The sequence below is a fragment of the Triturus cristatus genome, chromosome 5_1 (genome assembly GCF_964204655.1).
Source record: "Triturus cristatus chromosome 5_1, aTriCri1.1, whole genome shotgun sequence".
Classification (NCBI taxonomy): Eukaryota; Metazoa; Chordata; class Amphibia; order Caudata; family Salamandridae; genus Triturus; species Triturus cristatus.
This window is the reverse complement of record NC_140587.1, coordinates 432,127,023-432,146,434: the sequence shown is the minus strand read 5'-3', so window position 1 is coordinate 432,146,434 and position 19,412 is coordinate 432,127,023. Positions and strand designations below refer to the sequence as shown.

The following is a 19,412-nucleotide window of genomic DNA, read 5'->3' as shown; positions in this document are numbered from 1 at the left end:
CCTGGACCGGAAACAAGCTTCCTAGGACCGTTTTCTGGCATTTCAGCCGTCTTCAGCCAGGCTTGCTTGAATCCAGTGGCAAAGTGAGCAAGGGACTCACGTCTGAGCATACCCTGCCAACTTATGGCGAACAAAGCAAAAACCAAAGGAAATGATGGACGGAGTGTTGAACATTGCAAGCACTCACCCCCAGTCAACTGATCTGGGTTTAATCCATCACCGTTCTTTAGCCCACTCTGCCACCCCAGTTCAGACGTGGCCATATACAAATCAGTCTGACCCTGTGCCTCATGGGAACAGTCCAGCCCGAACTGCCAAGCCATGACTTCCCTGCACCGGAAACAAGCTTCCTAGGACCGGTTTCTGGCATTTCAGCCGTCTTCAGCCAGGCTTGCTTGAATCCAGTGGCAAAGTGAGCAAGGGACTCACGTCTGAGCATACCCTGCCAACTTATGGCGAACAAAGCAAAAACCAAAGGAAATGATGGACGGAGTGTTGAACATTGCAAGCACTCACCCCCAGTCAACTGATCTGGGTTTAATCCATCACCGTTCTTTAACCCACTCTGCCACCCCAGTTCAGACATGGCCATATGCAAATCAGTCTGACCCTGTGCCTCATGGGAACAGTCCAGCCCGAACTGCCAAGTCATGTCTTCCCTGGACCGGAAACAAGCTTCCTAGGACCGGTTTCTGGCATTTCAGCCGTCTTCAGCCAGGCTTGCTTGAATCCAGTGGCAAAGTGAGCAAGGGACTCACGTCTGAGCATACCCTGCCAACTTATGGCGAACAATGCAAAAACCAAAGGTAATGATGGACGGAGTGTTGAACATTGCAAGCACTCACACCTAGTCAACTGATCTGGGTTTAATCCATCACCGTTCTTTAGCCCACTTTGCCACCCCAGTTCAGACATGGCCATATGCAAATCAGTCTGACCCTGTGCCTCATGGGAACAGTCCAGCCCGAACTGCCAAGTCATGTCTTCCCTGGACCGGAAACAAGCTTCCTAGGACCGGTTTCTGGCATTTCAGCCGTCTTCAGCCAGGCTTGCTTGAATCCAGTGGCAAAGTGAGCAAGGGACTCACGTCTGAGCATACCCTGCCAACTTATGGCGAACAAAGCAAAAACCAAAGGAAATGATGGACGGAGTGTTGAACATTGCAAGCACTCACCCCCAGTCAACTGATCTGGGTTTAATCCATCACCGTTCTTTAGCCCACTCTGCCACCCCAGTTCAGACATGGCCATATGCAAATCAGTCTGACCCTGTGCCTCATGGGAACAGTCCAGCCCGAACTATGCACTGTACCAGCATGCAAGGCTCTGTTTTTAACAGCAACAGAAGCAATTTCCATTCCTTGCATGAGGTTGCAAGCTACTCTCAAACTGAGAATGGTAAAGAGTCAGGATATAAGGGTATGGAAACTTTTCGATGGAAGAGAGTGGGACTGGTCTGTGCTCCTCAGTCAACTAGAGGATGCCTACTCCTTACTTTTGTAAAAAATATATATAGATTGCTATATATTTTACCACAGTTTGGCTTGGATGTTCTATCAACCCTTAAGTTTGCTTGTGATTACTGGATGGCAATGCACAAAAAATGAAAAAACTAGCAGCTAACCGAGGTGCTGGTTTCCTGTTGTCTGCTTGCTCTGTCTGCTTCCCTTGTCCACCAGCAGCGATGCTAAGTGGAACGAGATTTAGATCGTGAGCATGGGGTGCCTCACGGGGAGCACAGGGAGAAGCATGGGTATTAGAGGTGAAAGAGCAGTGTGGTAATCCAGGTAATGTAAATGAGGATGGAATGGAAAACTCGTCTCTTGTCAGGAGTGCATTTATTACACGTCCAACATCAGTGCCTAATAGCCTCAAATTTATTAAAACATGATAATCAGCTAATACTTACAAAGCTGTATAATCAAAACTTTGGGTTTTCCATAGGCTTCCAGTTGAGCATACCGTAGATCAGAGAGGCTATTGCACCGTAAACCAACTGTTGGCTGAAAAGGTTCACGACTCATATACCGCTTGCCAGTATCTTATAGGCTTGTTGGTAAGTTAACCATTTTATCATCTTAGAAGGCAATATTCGTTGTACTATTTATTTCGATGGTCCTAAAATTAATTGATCATTGATGCAACAGTTTTGCCAGAAATCATAAGAGACTGGAACCCCTAGGTCAAATATTTACCAAAACTGCATGCCTAAGTGTTCGTTTGTAGATTTTTAGAACTGTAACAACTTACACAGGACATCAAGAGTCAAACTTTGCTTAACGTTTTGGTTTGTCCAAAGAAATCACACCAGGCAGTAGACAGGAAAAAATGCCTATTCCCACAATTCAAAAAAGACAAACATATGGCTTGTTTCATTGTTTTAATGAGTGGTTCATGCATAGTTTACATTCATTAAAGTTCTGCAGAATATCGTAAGTATGATTGATTGCACTATTAATATACCACTTAGACTCCATCCTCTGACAACGTTGACTATAACTCTGACATAAAACGCTTCTCTGCTTTTAATAACAGTGACTGCAATGGCCTGGCTTTGAAAGTATCAGCAGAATGAGAACAGGAAATCAGAGAGGCTGCGGGCAGGGCTACTGTCTTTGACTTGTTCTTAAGGTCTCATTTGTGAACACTAGTTAATAAAAGCACTGCTTGCTCTGCTGGTTTCTGTACATAAAGCTGCCCCTGCAATCACAGCTGCTTCTCTGAAGATGACACCACCATTTCTTCTGACCTGCTAATGAACATTTTAAGCTGCTTCATCCACTTCCCTAACTTAGTTCATTGGGCGTGCACTTGTTGACCAATTTCTCAAGTTATATGCTAATCATCCGACCTTCCAGGCAGGCCACATAACCAGAGGACCCTGCAGGATAACTTTGACATTTAACACTCACCACTGACATAGGCAGCAATGGCCTATTACAATTTTTGTACTAGAAATTAAACTACCATCAGAAGTGAGGCAAGCCATAATATATCAGGCCACATGCAAAATGTATGAGGGCGTTGCTCTAATATTTCAAGGCGGTGCTAATAATAGGATGTCAAAGTGGAAATCTGTCATAAGTGCTCTACATATATGTCAGCGGTGTGTTCAACGCGGCGATCTCTCAGCGTGAGCACTAATGCTCAAGGATGCTGGGGCTGCTTACTTTACAAGGAGATTCCTTGCAATGTGACGATGTGTGGGTTGCTTAGAGCCCTGGATGACAGGGCTGTTATTCATGGTGCTAGGACATTTGCACTTTATTTATTGCCTTTATATTATTCATTATACTGACCCATAATGTGCATACACCGACGTGTCAGTTTTCCCCCACAATATAAAAAGCACATTTGTCCTGTTAGTGCAGATTCTGCATTTTCCCTGTATGTAAAGCACATAGCTCACACCTTTTCCTGCCTAGCTCTTGTTTTAAATCTTTATTGGTCCTCCCAGTATGCAATGCTCTGTTGAAACAGTTTCTGCTTAACCTCAGTTTGTAAAGCACTGTACCTTCCACACACCTTCCCTCATGTAAAACGCCGTTGATATGCCAGTTTTCCTTATAGATCTTGTCCTGCTCCTTTTTCTCTTCTTCCACATTGTCCTTTTCAGGTGCTTCCAACATCTCCACTGCTTCTTTCCCCTTCTCTTTCTCTCTCTTTCTCTTTCCTTACTCATCATTCTTACGGTGATATGATATGGACTATAAGAGCATAAGGGAAGACTAAATTCTTCTGTTAGACTTTTAATTTGACAAGAGCTTGGCCCTTACTCTCTGCTCCTCTCTTCGATGCCCATCAAAATACAAGCAGCCTCTATCCAGCCCACTCCCTCAGCGGGACCAGAATGAACAACAAGGGCTAATGGAGCATGAAATAGAAAAGGTGCTATTCACAAAGGTAACTTACACTTGTGAGTAATTTACATGTGTAATTTACTCTTACACCTTTGAGTATCTTTAATACGTTTGGCTATTCACAACATCTGAGTGTAAAGTTACTCAAAAGTGTATACTTACATGTCTCCACCACCTCAGTTTAGGGGGCAGAGTCAGCATTATTGTAACTTATGAGTGTATAGTTACTACATGTAACTTACAACTGTATTTTATGTCTGGTGGAACTGCTGCACTCGGGGTGGAAACAAAGCCACCAGGAAGAGAAGGGAAGGGTGGACCTTTGTGCATGGGGAGGAATCTCAGCACACAGGGCAGAGACCTCCACATGCCAGTGAATAGGAGACCTCTTCATGGCAGTGAATAGGAAATGATATACACCTGGAAAAAATCTGAAATACCTGATACACATTACCTTACAACCACATAAATAATACCCACAGCATTAGATCGTTTTCTTTTCTCTTCAGCTTTTGGGTCCTGGAGGCACCACTGCATCTTCCTCCCTCAAGGATATTTGAATGTGTTGAAGATTAAGCGGAATTTCACTGAGGAGGCAGGTCTTGTTGTTAAATTTGTGGTTAAATGCTACATGCAACTACACTGGCTGCCTCCATTTTCCCTCTTTGGAGCCCAAAAGCAATCCTTGTGGCAGGAACTCACAGGCTGTGAATGCCTTGGGATAGGAGGTCCAGATAGTAGGGTTCATTAGGAAAAAAATGACAAGAAGAGTGGAGGCAGATGAAGAAGTTCTACATGATTCAGCCGGCTCAAGTTCTTCCTGGAGAGCCAACTGGAGCCTGCCTCAGTCTCACCCCACTCGAGAAGGATGTCCTCTCATCAATGCATCCCAACCTACTATATGGGCTGACACTTCAGGACTATACTAATGTGGCACTAGTTAAGATCATAACCACCCCCTACTTACTCTTAATAGCTGCCAAATTCAGATTCATTCATGACTAGGTAAGTCATTCCTGTTTTTTTCCTACAATTCTGGGACGTGTATTCCTGGTTTCATACTGAGATAAATAATACAAGTCCTAGAATTCTAAGAAAAACTGTCACTGGTCCAGCTATCACACATGAACCTGGACTCTCTGTTTTCTATAAAAGCAAACCTACAAGCACTTACCTTTATCTGCCCTTCTAATGCCTGCATTGTTAGTCGCACATTACATAAGAATCTCTCATAAACGGTCTGTAACACAATCCTTAAAAAGGTATACATGTTGTGTTAATGTATACTTTAACTCTTAATACAGCAAAATTATTGCTACAGATGGGACAGAAGTAATTGCAACTGCAGTAGGGTAACACACAGGGCAGGTCTTACAACGCATACCAGCTACACAGACAGGCATGTCAAAATGCAAACAAGCTGACTAACACACTAAAGAGGATTCTTATCACATGTTTTTTTTAAATCCAAAACAGAAATGTCTGTACGTGTTTTGCCGTATGCTTCAATTGTACTCAAATCTAACCTTCTTATGTACACTGGTATAATAATGCATACTAAAATTTATTTTCGTTTTTATAACTTTTAAGCCCTGGGTTGTTGATCCATCCATCACCTGCCACAATATCGACTTCTGCTCCTAGCAGTGCTACAGTGGGACTGGCACCACACAGCACACGGATGGTACACACTGATAAGTTATATCTGCTGTTTTGCCTAACAATCTAATTTCTTTAATTATTAAATACCCTCCTCTTACTCTAGGTCCTCCTCCTCCTTGACCAGCTCTTACTCCTCCTCCTTCTATTCTTGGTGAGCAGTGCAGGCCGCATGTATTGTTGCTTGGAGAAAGCTCTCCTCGCCACCACTTGTAGATGATTCAGTATCATCGTCTGGCTCAATGTCTCCAGTACCTGGAAGAAGATTATTTTAACAGATGAAGTATGTCACATCCAGCCTTGTGCCAAATTCTCAATACACCACTTTAATAAATATTGTTTTGAAAATATAGACTAAAGTTAGTACCATGTGAGCCTACGTCAACATATGCTATTAAGGGTTGATCAATAGATAAGAATATTATACATAAACTCACCTGCTCTAGCCACAGCGATGACTGCTTTGGAGCTCACCTGTGAAGTTCGCTGCTGAACCTTGGGTCCTTGTAGATGATGTTGCTAAGTATGTCCAGATTTAGCAGCTACAAACATATGTTGTAGGTTCAATTGATAGTCAACTGAATATTGTATACAAGCCATCAGGACCACAAAGGCTGATATATTAGAGAAACACCTTCCACCTTCAACTTGTGCAAAAGAAAACATCTCCACAACACTCTTCAGAACCTTGCATACCCTTACCTATCCCAAAACAAACCCACCATTCACACACAATTCCGCAGGCCAAGCCATCCATCTCAAACAGACTCACACAACCCACAAAACCATGCCCAAAAAGATAATTATTACCATAAACCACACTCTCTGTCACCTCCTACAGTTAACACCACCAACATTAGCTCACAACCCACAATGCTCACTCTCCTGCAGCACAAACTCTCCTCACCTCCAAAATAGATTCTTCACAGTGCCTACTGATAAATGCTCGTTTAGTGTCCAAAACCAATCACCACATACTTATCCTATTGACAGACACACAGCTAGACTTACTTTTTGTTACAGACTGGTGGCTGGGAGAAGACATGGCACCGGTATTGGCTAAAGCTGTGCCACCAGAATATAAAGCTGTTACACAAAATAATAGGCAAAAGAGGAAGCACTTTAGCCATCATATTTAAAGAAACAGCAAATCTCACCAAACCTGAGGAAGTTTCTTTACAAGGTTGTGAGACTCTACTTGTCAGATGCAACCATACACCAACATTTTCATGTTACTCTCTCCTCTACAGACCACCACCTAGCAATGTAACATTCCTAGACACACTGCTAGACACAAGCTCTAAGCTTCTTAAAATATATTCTTAAACCTATGCATCCTTGGTGATCTCAACATATGGTTTGACAAACCTAATATGTCACACACCAGAACCATCCTCATTGGCCTAGGCACATACAATCTACAACAACTCATTTCTAACTCCATACAAATCGTTGGACACACACTAGATATCACTTTTGTCAACCCAAACGCCACACTCCAAGGCATTACTCCTGGCACCTTGTCAGACCTCTTCCTTGTTTCCTTCCAATACAAGACGCCAAAACCTACCATAACTAATACCATCCTACCCTGAACCACATACCAACCACAGAGCAAGCTAAATTTGGAGTAACTAGAAAATCTGCTTACCTGCAACACAGATCTGGTCACTAATATATATATACAAACACTCTTTGGATAGCTCCAGAGAGCTTGTGATCTCTTAATTCTTCTGAAGGCAAATAACAAAATGCTAAGCTTCAAAGCAACTAGCTCAAAACAACCCTCAATACAAGACATGCCTACAGAGAGGCAACAGAATATACAAGTCAACAAGCAAGAAAACTATTCTATTCAAAACAAATCCTCAGTGCAAAGCTTGCCAATAAAGAATTCTATAAAATGCTCACTGAATTCCATAAGCAAAAATGAAGAGAAGCTACCAATCCCATTACTCAACATGTTTGTGGCAAACTAGCTAGTCATTACACATCTGAAGCAAATATGTTGGATACCTCCTGAAACAATAAAAAAACAATAGCCCCAAACCATTTCCAACAATACCCTACAGCCAAAATCAAACACAGCAACTATGCTCCTTCAAAAAACTATCACCAACTGCATTTCTGGATCTTGTCAAAGCAAGCAAGCCAGCCTGCTGCCCCTCTGACCTTTGTCCACCTCAAATCTACAAAAACATCCCATCGTCAAATTCTGTGGTCACCCAGTAAGAACACTCGTCAACAACTCCTTAACGACATGAGTTAAAAAGGCATACATACACCTCCTTTTAAAAAAACCTAACCTGGACAATCAAGACCCCACAACTACAGTCCCATAGCAAACAGACCATTTCTGGGCAAACTTATAGAAAGAGCAGCTTTTGCCCACATGCCACAATTCATTGAAGACAATTCCATACTTTCTGACTTACAAACTTGTTTTCACCCAGGAAGCGGTACAAAATCAGCTCTAATCTCTATCTGGGTGGTCTTTGACACAGTGGATCATTAGGCACTCATTCAAAGACCTAAGGAAGCCGAATTAGAGGGCACAGCTTTTATTTGGATCACATTCTACCTACACAATAGAACACATATTATATATATATATGTCTCCCCCAATTCTCTTCTAAACTATACATAATTAAAGAAGGAGTCCCTGAAGGCTCAATTATCTCACACATTGTTTTCAACAGAAGAATTGTAGACTTTGCGCCTTCCCAAATTGAAAGCCTCCAAAATTGATATACTCACCTGAGGCGACTGAAAAACCTACAACCCTCTTTGCGCCTGGCATGATGATCCAGGACCGATCCAGAACCACCACCAAAATATCTAAGGAGGCAGAAAACCTTGGCATTACCATGGACTCCAAGCTGTTAATGAATCCACAAGTTTATAAGGTAGCCTAATCAAGCTCTTCACAATGAAAGCACTTCAACGCATTTTTCCTGTACCTACTACTCCCCTACAAGTTTCAAGCTACCATCTCTCTTGTCCTATCAAAACTAAACTACACTCATCATCTGTATCATGGCTGAACTTTGTCAACTATGAGAAGACTACAAATAATTCATAACGCTGCCACTAGAATCCTTCTACATGTAAAACCACAAGCACACATCTCCCCGGCTTTAAGGGCACCACACTAGTTACGAGTTGCCAAAAGATCTTCCTTAAAGCTGTTTTGTATCATACACAAAGAAAAACATAGCAAAGGATCACTCTTCATCAGGAAGAAAATCAGCAAATACATAAAACAAAGAAGCCTGCTCTCAAGAATGGCTCCCCACCTCATAATTCCTACATACAGAAACAAAAGCATGGGTGGAACATTGTTCTCTCTTCAAGCAGCCAAATATGGTATTCCCTACCCACAAACAAACAAACAAAACACCATATCCACTTCAGAAGATTAGTGAAGAGTTGGCTCTTCCCCACATAATGACTATACTCACAACTCAAGAATATACCACAACAGTATACTCAGACATGACAAATTATACTTTTAACAGTATGGAAAAGAGCTGTTCTACAGATATACATCATTGACTTTGAAGTAGGTCTCCTATTATAAGTAGATACTTTTATTTAAGGGGAAAACTACATATTACACCACAAGATACGTGTGTATATCAGACCATGTCAAACGTGTTGCATCTATGTACATATGGGTCCAGATATATATAGAGAGAGTTATCCCTGCTTTTAATAACTACAATGAGTGTCATGTATATATTTCTGTATAAATACGTTAATTACAATTATTTAAAACTATAAAAAATGTACCACAAGATAATGTGGACAGCAGACCATGTAGATATTGCTGCTTCAAAATAAATTTCTTTTTTTATATGGGGGGGGGGGGTGGGGTTAATCAGGCAAACAAAACTTTACCAAGCATCATGTTTTTTTATAAGTATGTATAGACTATTTACATTTTGCTATAAAGAAAATCGTCCTTCCCATCCCTCCTTTCCCCAAACCTTTCTGACTACTATGAACTACCAAGCTTCATTTTGAAAGTTTCACCCCTCCTTTTTAGGCATGCCACCCAACTAACAAGCACAGACAACCACTACTTACAAAAAATGTGCTACTTCCCCTTTTCAAATTCATTCACATTATTCGTACCCTACTCCAAACTCTACTAAACACACATGAATTAAAGAGCACAAACCTAACACAACTAATGCACAAGAAAAACAAAATTTGTACTAACATGCTAACTACTAATTTGAGTCCTGGAGTAGCGTGCTACTCACTGAAAAGCGATTTTATGCCTTGTGAGGAGTCATAAGCGCTATATAAATAAATTTACAATTTACTTAAAGGAGCTCATACACCACTATGAAATATATCTTTAAATATTTAATCTAGCGACAAAAAAGAGAGAAAAGAGTTAGTGGAAGGACAAATGATGGTCTGTAGAAGTTAAGATCATAGGTTTCCAGACATAACTGTTGGACAGATAGTAGAGGACATAATTGTTCCTGCCCTGATGTCCGAGTTGAGGATGTTGACACCAGGGGCTGTTATATGACAGAAGCTGACCAGAGAGATACACACATAGGGTAGCTAAGTCACTATAAATCGAAGAAGATGCTAGGTACATGTTTTTTTTACTCAATTTGATAGGCACGCAAATACTAGTTTTAGGACCAATTAGGATGTCAATAAAAATTTGTAAAAGAATATGCTGACATATTGAGCATGGTACCAGCAGGAATGTATGAGAAACGACTCACGGCTACCCTGTCAGTAATATATAAAAACATTAGATTTTTAGGCGAAACAGCAGAGCTAGAACTTATCAGTGTGCACCGCCAGTCTGCTGGGTGTGGCCAGCCCTGGTATTGCAGCACTGCTGGAAGCAGAAGTTGATGTTGAGGCAGGTGGTGGATGAGTCAACAACACAGGCCTTCAAAAGTAGAAATAAAACATTAGTATATATTATTGTACCAGTATACATAAGAAGGTTAGATTTGAGTACAATTGAAACACGCCGTGAGGGAAACGGCTGAGTGTGCGAACTACTCCTCCCAGGGGGCAGAGCACGGACCGCGCCAGTGTCACCAGAGGGCGCCAGAGGCCCTCTTAAGCAACGCTCGCTTCCCGCAGCGTGGGACGCGGGCGGGCTCGCCCGGGCAAAGCCCGGGCCAAGGGCGGGCCCGTCCTAGCCCGTCAGAGGCCGATTGAGGTCGGGTTGGGTCACCCCTCTAACATTGTTAGAGTGCCTACATTAGTATACTAAAATAATATCTGCTTTTGATTTTATTGTTTTTTTTATACATATTATTTTGTGGCCTCCGCCATTTTCATTGCATTTAGATCTTGTGGAGACTTGTCACTATGAATAGGACGGCTACCAAAGGGGCTACCCTAGTTTCTGGGGGAGGGGTTGTGGGCACTTTGGATCAATTCATATTAAGAGCAACATCAGTGTTGGAAAAAGAGATAGCCAACACGGAGCGACGGTTATCTTTGGAACCTTTGTCGAATAAGAGATCCTCCTTAGGTCCAATAGCCGCATCCCGCTCCCCTGTTTCTGTCCCCTCTATTGTTTTGCAGACGGAGGTTATCGATCCATTGGGTACCCAACTCCATAACACTAGCACGCCAGCAGAGAATAATTCCAACTCTATTACTCCTGTGCAAGCAGTGGTCCGTAGTAAAAAGAAAAGAGCCCTGGTTAGGGCTGCTTCCGCCAATAAGCCCAAGCCCTCCAATGTTATCTTTGAACCCACTGTTAAAAGGAAGAGGGGTGGTGGTCTTCAAAGATCCCCTGCTGCCAAAGTCCCGTGGCTTAATACTCAACCCAATGTTGTTAGCCCTACGTTGAGCAATGGACAGGGCCTCTCTACTTTTTCTGATTCAAACTTTCCAGCCAATGGCGATTTTAGCCTCCAAGGTGGTGATGATATGTGGCGAAGATTAGAGAATCTTATGTCTACTTTATTAACCCCTATCACTTACAGATTGAATAAAATAGAGGAAAACCTAAAACAGCTTTTTACGACAGTTAATTCTGAAAACAAGAAGCTTTGTGCTATAGATAGTCAACAGTCCATCGCACAGCCCCCTACCAATCTTAATAATGATAGCTGTGACAGTACCCCTCTATCCCAGATTCCTACAGCTCCCCTAAGACCTTCTGTTAGGGACTCAAGTATAAGGGGGGTGGACATTGTTAAACCTCTGATTTCCAACCATAGGCCCTCTCCGTCCCCTAGGGATTTGGCTATACAGGGTGATATGTCTGGTGAATTTGCACAAACATTTTTGTGCTCCCCCGCGGAGCCTAATTTGACCACAGATAATAAGAGCAACGTTCCTTTACTTGCCAGTAGAAGTGGCTCAAATAGATACTTTCAATCTAGGGTAAGAACTCCTTTTCAAGCCCACTTGGATGGTGACAGGGGTACGCTAGGATCTCGGATGAATAGTAGATCCTTCCATTTACCACCGGCTGCAGCACCCTTAGTGGTTATTTTGAGTAATGTACCTCAGAGTCAGAGCAGCTTCCCGGAAACTACAGGGCAGCTTCTCTCTAAAACCAGACACTGGCTTAACTCAAAACTAAAGGGAGCTAGATTTCGGGACGAACATATTCTTAACCATATGATCATGGTCAGACGTACCCTGTGGGTAGGTCCCCTTAAAAAGGAATTGAAGGGTGACTGTGTGATAGTCAATTTTGACAACACACACTCTCCCAGAGTGATACTGGACATCCTGGGCGGGGCAACAAGGCCAAATGATAATTCAATAGTGGTCTTACCGCTTGGGTTTTTCTATAGGCACGACCCCCTAATTTTTCATACCCAGAAATTCAGCAAGGGGTACGGACCAATGAGTGCAAGTTTGAGATCCGCCCCAAGACTATTTGAGATCCCAGTTCATAATAGGTTTGCACCTCTTTCGGACTTAGAAGGCTGTGATTGACCACCACCATGTTCCCCTTTTATCATGGATTCTATTGAAGAGGGTGGTACAGGCCATAGCCCACACTTATTCTCCCTAGAAGCTCCACACCTTGACCATGGATCTCAACCACTGAGCGCTAAATCGCCCCCTTCTGAAATGGTATTACAAGTTCGCAATGAGAATCAATCTTGTGAGAATCTCTCTTTATTGTCATGGACTGCCGCTGGACTGTCTTCCAAACTTCCATCTAAACATTGGTTGGATCTGGTGGACAGCCATGATTTTATTGCGTTACAAGAGACTTGGTCCTTGACCATTACTCATCGACCGGGTTACCTGGCTTATGGGAAAGTGGCCACTACTAAAGGGAAAGGTCGACCTAGTGGGGGACTATTAATTTGGGCTAGGCAGCACTCTTCCCTTCATATCAGGGAAATGCCCACGGGTGATGGTGATATTTTGGCTTTAAAAATCATGAGGGAAGGAGAGCTAGCTTTTATTCTAATTAATATCTATTCTCTTGGGATAGCGGGGGCAGATCATCCCCTATCATACAGCATTTGGATACTTTTATTGATGGGTTAGCAAGCCCAAATTCGTTGGTGATTATGGGTGATTTTAACTGTACTTTTGAGCCCTTAGGGATTGAAGATGGCAAACTTAGCACTGAAGAGGACAGTAAGTGGGGAGTCCCATCACTGTCCATAGCTCCTATCAAAAAGTGGACTGAGGCGGCCCTTCAACTCAAAAGTCTTTCTTTGGGGTGGGGTTTGAGAGCCGTTAATGGTAGAACCTTATCAGACAGCAATGGTAGCAACACCTTTTTTAATGGGAAGAGTGGTAGCAGGATTGATTACATCCTTTTCAGTTTGGATCTATGGCACATCGTGCTGGATATGGTCGTGATTACTAGACCTGAAAGCGACCACGATCCTCTTTCCCTGAGGTTAGAAATCAAGTCACCTGTGAGTAATAGCCCTCATCGGGAAATGATGGTAGGAGATATTGTTGCATCAAATGACCTACGGCGACTGAAGTGGGCTAATGTATCTGGCAATGCAAGCACCCAAAGCCTGCTTGGAAAGTCCCTTGAGGACTCTCTTTTGACCCTTTTAGTCTTTAATTACCTAGAAGATCCTCCTCAATGCTTAAAGGGAGAGCATGAGGCTCTCTTTGATAGATTGAAATCAGTACTCACCACCAAAAGGAAGGAAAATAGATCCACCCTATCCAAATCAGCTAAATGGTATGACCATGACTGCTCAGCAGCTTTTAAATCGCTTTCCCTAGCAATTAAATCTAATGATATTCAGGCAATTAAAACAGCTAGGGCTACATATAAAAAGGTGCTCTCTAAGGCCAAAGAGAGTTTTGATAAGGATAGATGGGAGGAGTTAACTAAAACCTCGGAAGAGAAGAATTGGCTGAAATTCTGGCATTTAATAAAATGGGGTAGTGGGGTGTCCGAACCCACTCCCCTTAATATTGTTCCTCCTGATAAATGGGTTTCCCACTACCAAGCCCAGTTCACTTGCCCTTTAACCTCCGTGTCTGGCCATAATGACATTGTAGCTACGGAGGTTTTAACCTTCGGCCAGGCGGAGATTGAGGCAGCCATTGAAGCAGCACCGGCAGGCCGGGCGCCTGGTCCGGATTGTATTCCTATGGACCTTTTCAAATCAGACAAAAAAAACTGGGCCATTTATATTCTTTTTCTGATAAATGCTTTGGCTCGGGGTGCACCCCTGCCTGCCTCTTGGTTAGGCGCGGAAATTATACCCATTTTTTTTAAAGGGAGATCGCTCCAGTCCATGCAATTTCAGACCTATCAGTCTAATTGACTCTCTCCAAAAAATTGTGGCTAGGATCATACTAAATAGGGTCAATGACTGGATCGATGAGATTCAGGTATTATCTATTTATCAAGCTGGTTTTCGGTCTCATGTCAGCACAATAGACCAGGTATTCAGGTTCATAATGATATATTGGAAAACGGTTATTTTATCGGGGGGAACTTTGTTTGCAGCTTTTGTAGATTTAAAATCCGCTTTTGATTTAGTTCCCCGTAGCAAGCTGTGCGACTCTCTCAAGGAGGCAGGTATGCCTTTGGCGCTCCTATCTTTTATTGTCAAACTTCATACCTCTAATTATGCTCAAGTTAGATGGGGACAACAGGGAGAGCTAACTGATAAATTCCCTGTAAATAGGGGCGTAAGGCAGGGGTGCGTTCTTGCACCAACTCTGTTCTCCTTGTTTATTAATAGGGTTATTTCCTACTTTGCAAACTATCCAACCGATGCTCCATCACTAGCTGGTTCTAAGGTCCCACTTCTTATGTTTGCAGACGACACGCTTATATTGTCTAAAACACAAGCAGGTCTGCAGCGGGCCTTAGACAGATTTATGTTTTTTTGTAATAACCATGACCTGGCTATTAATGTCGACAAGACCAAGTACATGGTGATGCACAAAAGCAAAATAATTAAGAGTAAAGTGTCAATAAATGATATACCTCTAGAGAAAACTGACACTTTTACCTATTTGGGGATCACCATGAGTCGAAGGCTGACCTGGAAGCCACAAATAGATCTACTTGTTCTCAAACATAATCAACTAGCTGGTGCCCTATTGAAAGAACACAAAGTCTCATTCACAAAACCGGTGGGGCCTGCCATTGCCCTTTACAAAGGGAAAATCAGAGCTTCTAATATTTACGGGGCTGAGATTTGGGGTTTTGATAATCTATCACCCTTAGTCACTGCCCAAATTTTTGCGCTCATTGACTGCCCTCCCTCAATCAACACCCATTCAGCCTTTATTGTTAGATTTGGGCTGTAGGGCGTTTGACGTTGATGCTGGGTTTAGACCTCTCTCCTATTAGAGAAGATTGTAGACCACACCTGAGCTACTATCTTACGCCAATGCAATCTGGTATATTAAAGATCTAGATAAGCTTAGGAGAATAGCCTGGCTCCAATATATTAAAAGTGGTTTGCATGACCTGGGACTGGGCCATCTATGGTTTGACCCTAGGGGCAACCAATTTCCCAACAAATTGGATTTTAAAGCCTTATACTGGGAATCCAGATTTGCGAAATTATGGTCAGTGACAAATAGCAGTTCACTATCTGGTCTTTTTATGGACCATAAGTTCATAAATAGTTTTGAACCATACTGGAATTTTGTCTCCAGACCAGATGATCGCAAACTATATCATCAATTCAAAGTGGGTTCCCTCCCACTCAACTCGTTCAGGTACAAATGGAAGGGCGGCCATGATAGGTTCTGTCCCATATGTCCAACACAGGAAGAGTCAATTGCTCATGTTCTGTTTGTTTGCCCTGCCTTTGTTCATCCCAGGCATAAATGGCTTAAGCGGATTTGTTCAAACTTGGTACTAGATCGCATCAAACAGCATTGCGTATTTTGAGAACTAATACTCGTGAGGACATAGTCATTGCTATGGCCAAATTTTTGAGCTGGTCTTGGGCCATTCGTAGATCTATTAAGAAAAGGGTTACTCCTCTTGAATCCTATACCTTTGGTATTTAACTGTAAAAATGGCCCAGTCAGTACTAGGATTTTTACTGTTTCTATTATGTAAGGAAAGATCGCTATGTTGATTTAATCAATTTTTAGCACTGTTCTCTTGGGCTGGACCCAGTTACAGAGATATTCTAATGTTTATAAAGACCATAGATATTGTGTCTTCTTATCTTAAATTTATTGGTGTTTGCACTTGTATCACTTTTATTCCTTTTTTTATTTTTTTTATTTTGTCGTAGTGTATCTTTCATGATGTAACAATCGAATAAAGATTTGTTGATGATGATGAAATACATGGCAAAACACATATTGGCACGTCTGTTGCCCGACACATTAAATCTTAACAAAGGTTACTTCATGGGCAAACAGCAGTGTTCCTCCTAAATCACTCCTGAGGATTGCCAGTTCTCTGCAATTATCTAAGCAGCCACAAATGTTACTTCTACTTACCAATTAGTTACCTTCACATAGTCCTCAAATCACAGGTTTCTCAGTAAATCTCCTACACACTTCCCCATGAAGATGCATCTCCGGTCTTCTCTTAATCATCTGAGGGAGATCACACCCCTGGTGAGGAGTAGATATCTCCCATTCATCAATTTCTCTCCCCCACAACCTTATAGGTGCCACACCTCTCCATGCTGGTCAACCTGCTGGCCACGCATGTGGGGGTGTTGGCAGGGGCTAATGCTGGCCTTTGGGATGATTAGTTTTACCAGCAACAGAATAATGCACAGCAAAATATTTGTGCTTTGAGGTCTACTGTGAGTGGGAACACTCACTTCCTCTAAGGACTACCTTAGAAGACTGAAAAGCAGGTCTGTTCCTGGATTTACTTTTCAAAATGCTACCAAGGCATGACACAGATGCACCAAGAATATCTAGGAACTTTTAGGAAAGAGAGTCCAAGACACCATGCCTTCGCCATGAAGATGATAGAAGCAGTAGGCAAAAAAATGCGATTGTCAGTTTTCATGGCCAACACATACAGGAGATTATACAGAGACATCTGCACCACCTGCAACACCTCCAGCACCTCCAGAACAAACCAGAACATGAGCACTGTCTCAAATATTCTCACCACCAGCATTGCCTAGACAGAGTAGTAGGAGAAAACCCCTGTAATAGCTGTGCTCACTATGGCCCTTATTACCACTTTAGCAGTCCTAAAGTGAATGGTGCGATGCGCCATCCGCTGTAGGACCACCAAAGCCATGGAGCGACCGCCCACCTGATTAGAAGTTAAATCCTAATCTGGTAGGTGGTCCTGTGGTGGTCTGACAGCTGCATTCTGTTAGGCTCATAGAAGAGCAGACCGCCATTCTCAGAGCGCCGACTGCACCTTCCTGCATGGTGTGGCATACATGTCACACTGTGCAGGAACTGGAGGTGCAATCCTGTTGTGCTTCCCAGCATGCGCCCCCAGGTCCAGGAGCAACAGGGGGCCCTGTTATGTCCCCCAGGTTGCCTCTCTGCCACCCTTTTCATGGCAGGTTCACCGTCATGAAAAGGGGAGTGGAAAGGCAACTCCTAATATGCTTGGTGGTACCGCAGCGGCACTGCCAGCATATTAGTGCTCCTGACCACTGCACGACCATTGTGGAATCCTTGATCCCCGGTGGTCGTAGGAGTCCTGTGACAGTCCGACCACCACACTCATAATACTGCCGGCGAGCTCGCAGTGTGGCAGTTATATTTTAATAAAATGTAAACATTAAAACACAAACCTGTGTCAACCTTTCATCTGTGTTGAATGCTTTATGTTGCAATTACCACACAGGATAGTGTTATGTATTTTATGTTCATTGTTCATTTTGTGTAAGGCATTTAAATCCTGGGATATAGAAAGCCCTTCTAAATAACCAAATATTTCCTTTGGCTGACATGCAATGCTTCACAAAGTATGATTTGTAAATGGAAAAAAATAGATTTTTGTTTGAGTTAGTAATATTTACATTTATATATCAGCGAAGAAAATTGAAACAGAGAAATATTGATAATGGCGAAATGAAAAACTGTCCTTGGGAAGGAGCCAAAAGGAAAGAAAATGTAGTCTTCACTCAGAGGGGAAATATTAACTTGAATGAGGTTGGGCAAATAATAAAAACACATCAAGAAGCATCAAGGGAATCAGTCTACATACAAACAGGAAACAAAAATATTCTTAGTTTATAAAGGGTCCAAACACAAGAGCCCACGGACTAAAATTAAAATAAAGACCGACCGCCAAGCCAGAGGGTGTGTCCAACACAGGTTCCTGGATTGGTGGCAAAAGCCACTGACCAGCCTTACTCTTCTTTTTAACCACGATTTGGAGATCTCTGATGCGGACATACATTTGCTGGCTGTGGCAGAACACCCTATGGGAAGAATGAGACAGAGGAGTAGCATTGAAAGCAGTGACCATAGAGAAATTGGGAGACGGACTACAGGACTTCGGGCTGATTGGGGAGACAGAAGAGACATAAGAGCTACTGTCATTGAGGTCATGATGCCACACGGTGTTAGTAGCTGCCCAGGGAGTGTCTCTCAAAGCATCCCAGCCTTCTTAATGAAATCCTACAAATCCCAAGAGAGTGCTCCCTGAACCTCTAGAATTGACTTTATAGCTTCCTTGAGAGCAACCACTGGCGCACATACCATGGAAAGGGATTGGACATACCAAGAAGGGTGTGGGGGTGTCAGGGGCAAAAGTTTCACTTGACTTAAGTTCCTCTGGGTTGCCTCTGGGAGGAAGAGGTAATGCAGGGGGTACAGCTGGAGGCCTGATGAAAGGGTGCCTCCGGAGTTAATGCCCGGCTGGGGACAGGCCCAGGTGGTGTTGGGGTCTGCTCTTGGGACAGCACAGGTTGGTCTTGCTCAAGGCCAGAAGTAGAACTAAGAACCTCCTCCCCCTGGCTGGAGGGGCCCACATCCACTGCCCTCTGCTTCCGAGGTGATTGTTCAGCCTCCGCCTAGAGTCTCTTGAAGACAGATCTTATTAGTCTCCTGGTGTTTTGGAGACAGTTCTTGTTACTCTCCTTATGGGCACATTACCCATGCTTGTCGTGGGTTGCTTCTCCTCACTGGTGGTGTCAAGTCATGGTGCTCGCATTCTAGCTGAGGATCTGTGTTCTTGTCCTTGGACCTGTTGTGATGGTTGTTGTCTGAACCCAGTCCACTGAAAAGGAATGTGAAAACGAGAGGCTTGGTAAATCATTGGCTCAGTAATGCATATCTACATAATTTTAGACAACAGGAAATATAAGTTGTGCAAGTACTGACAATGTGAATAATTAACATACTTTTCACTATCCTGTGCTTTCATAATCAAATGTTCGTAATTTGAACTCCTTAACATTGAAAATTCACAATATAGCTCGGAATCAGTCATTCAAAGAAGGTGAAAGGGTTAGTAGTATTTGAGGTATGTTAACAA

General features: G+C 42.8%; 1 protein-coding gene across 1 annotated transcript in view; it reads left to right on the top strand.

Moving 5' to 3' along the window:
• The window catches only part of CPQ (carboxypeptidase Q), a 1,977,691-nt gene that overhangs the window by 830,421 nt on the left and 1,127,858 nt on the right, over positions 1 to 19,412 (top strand). The window lies entirely within an intron of this gene.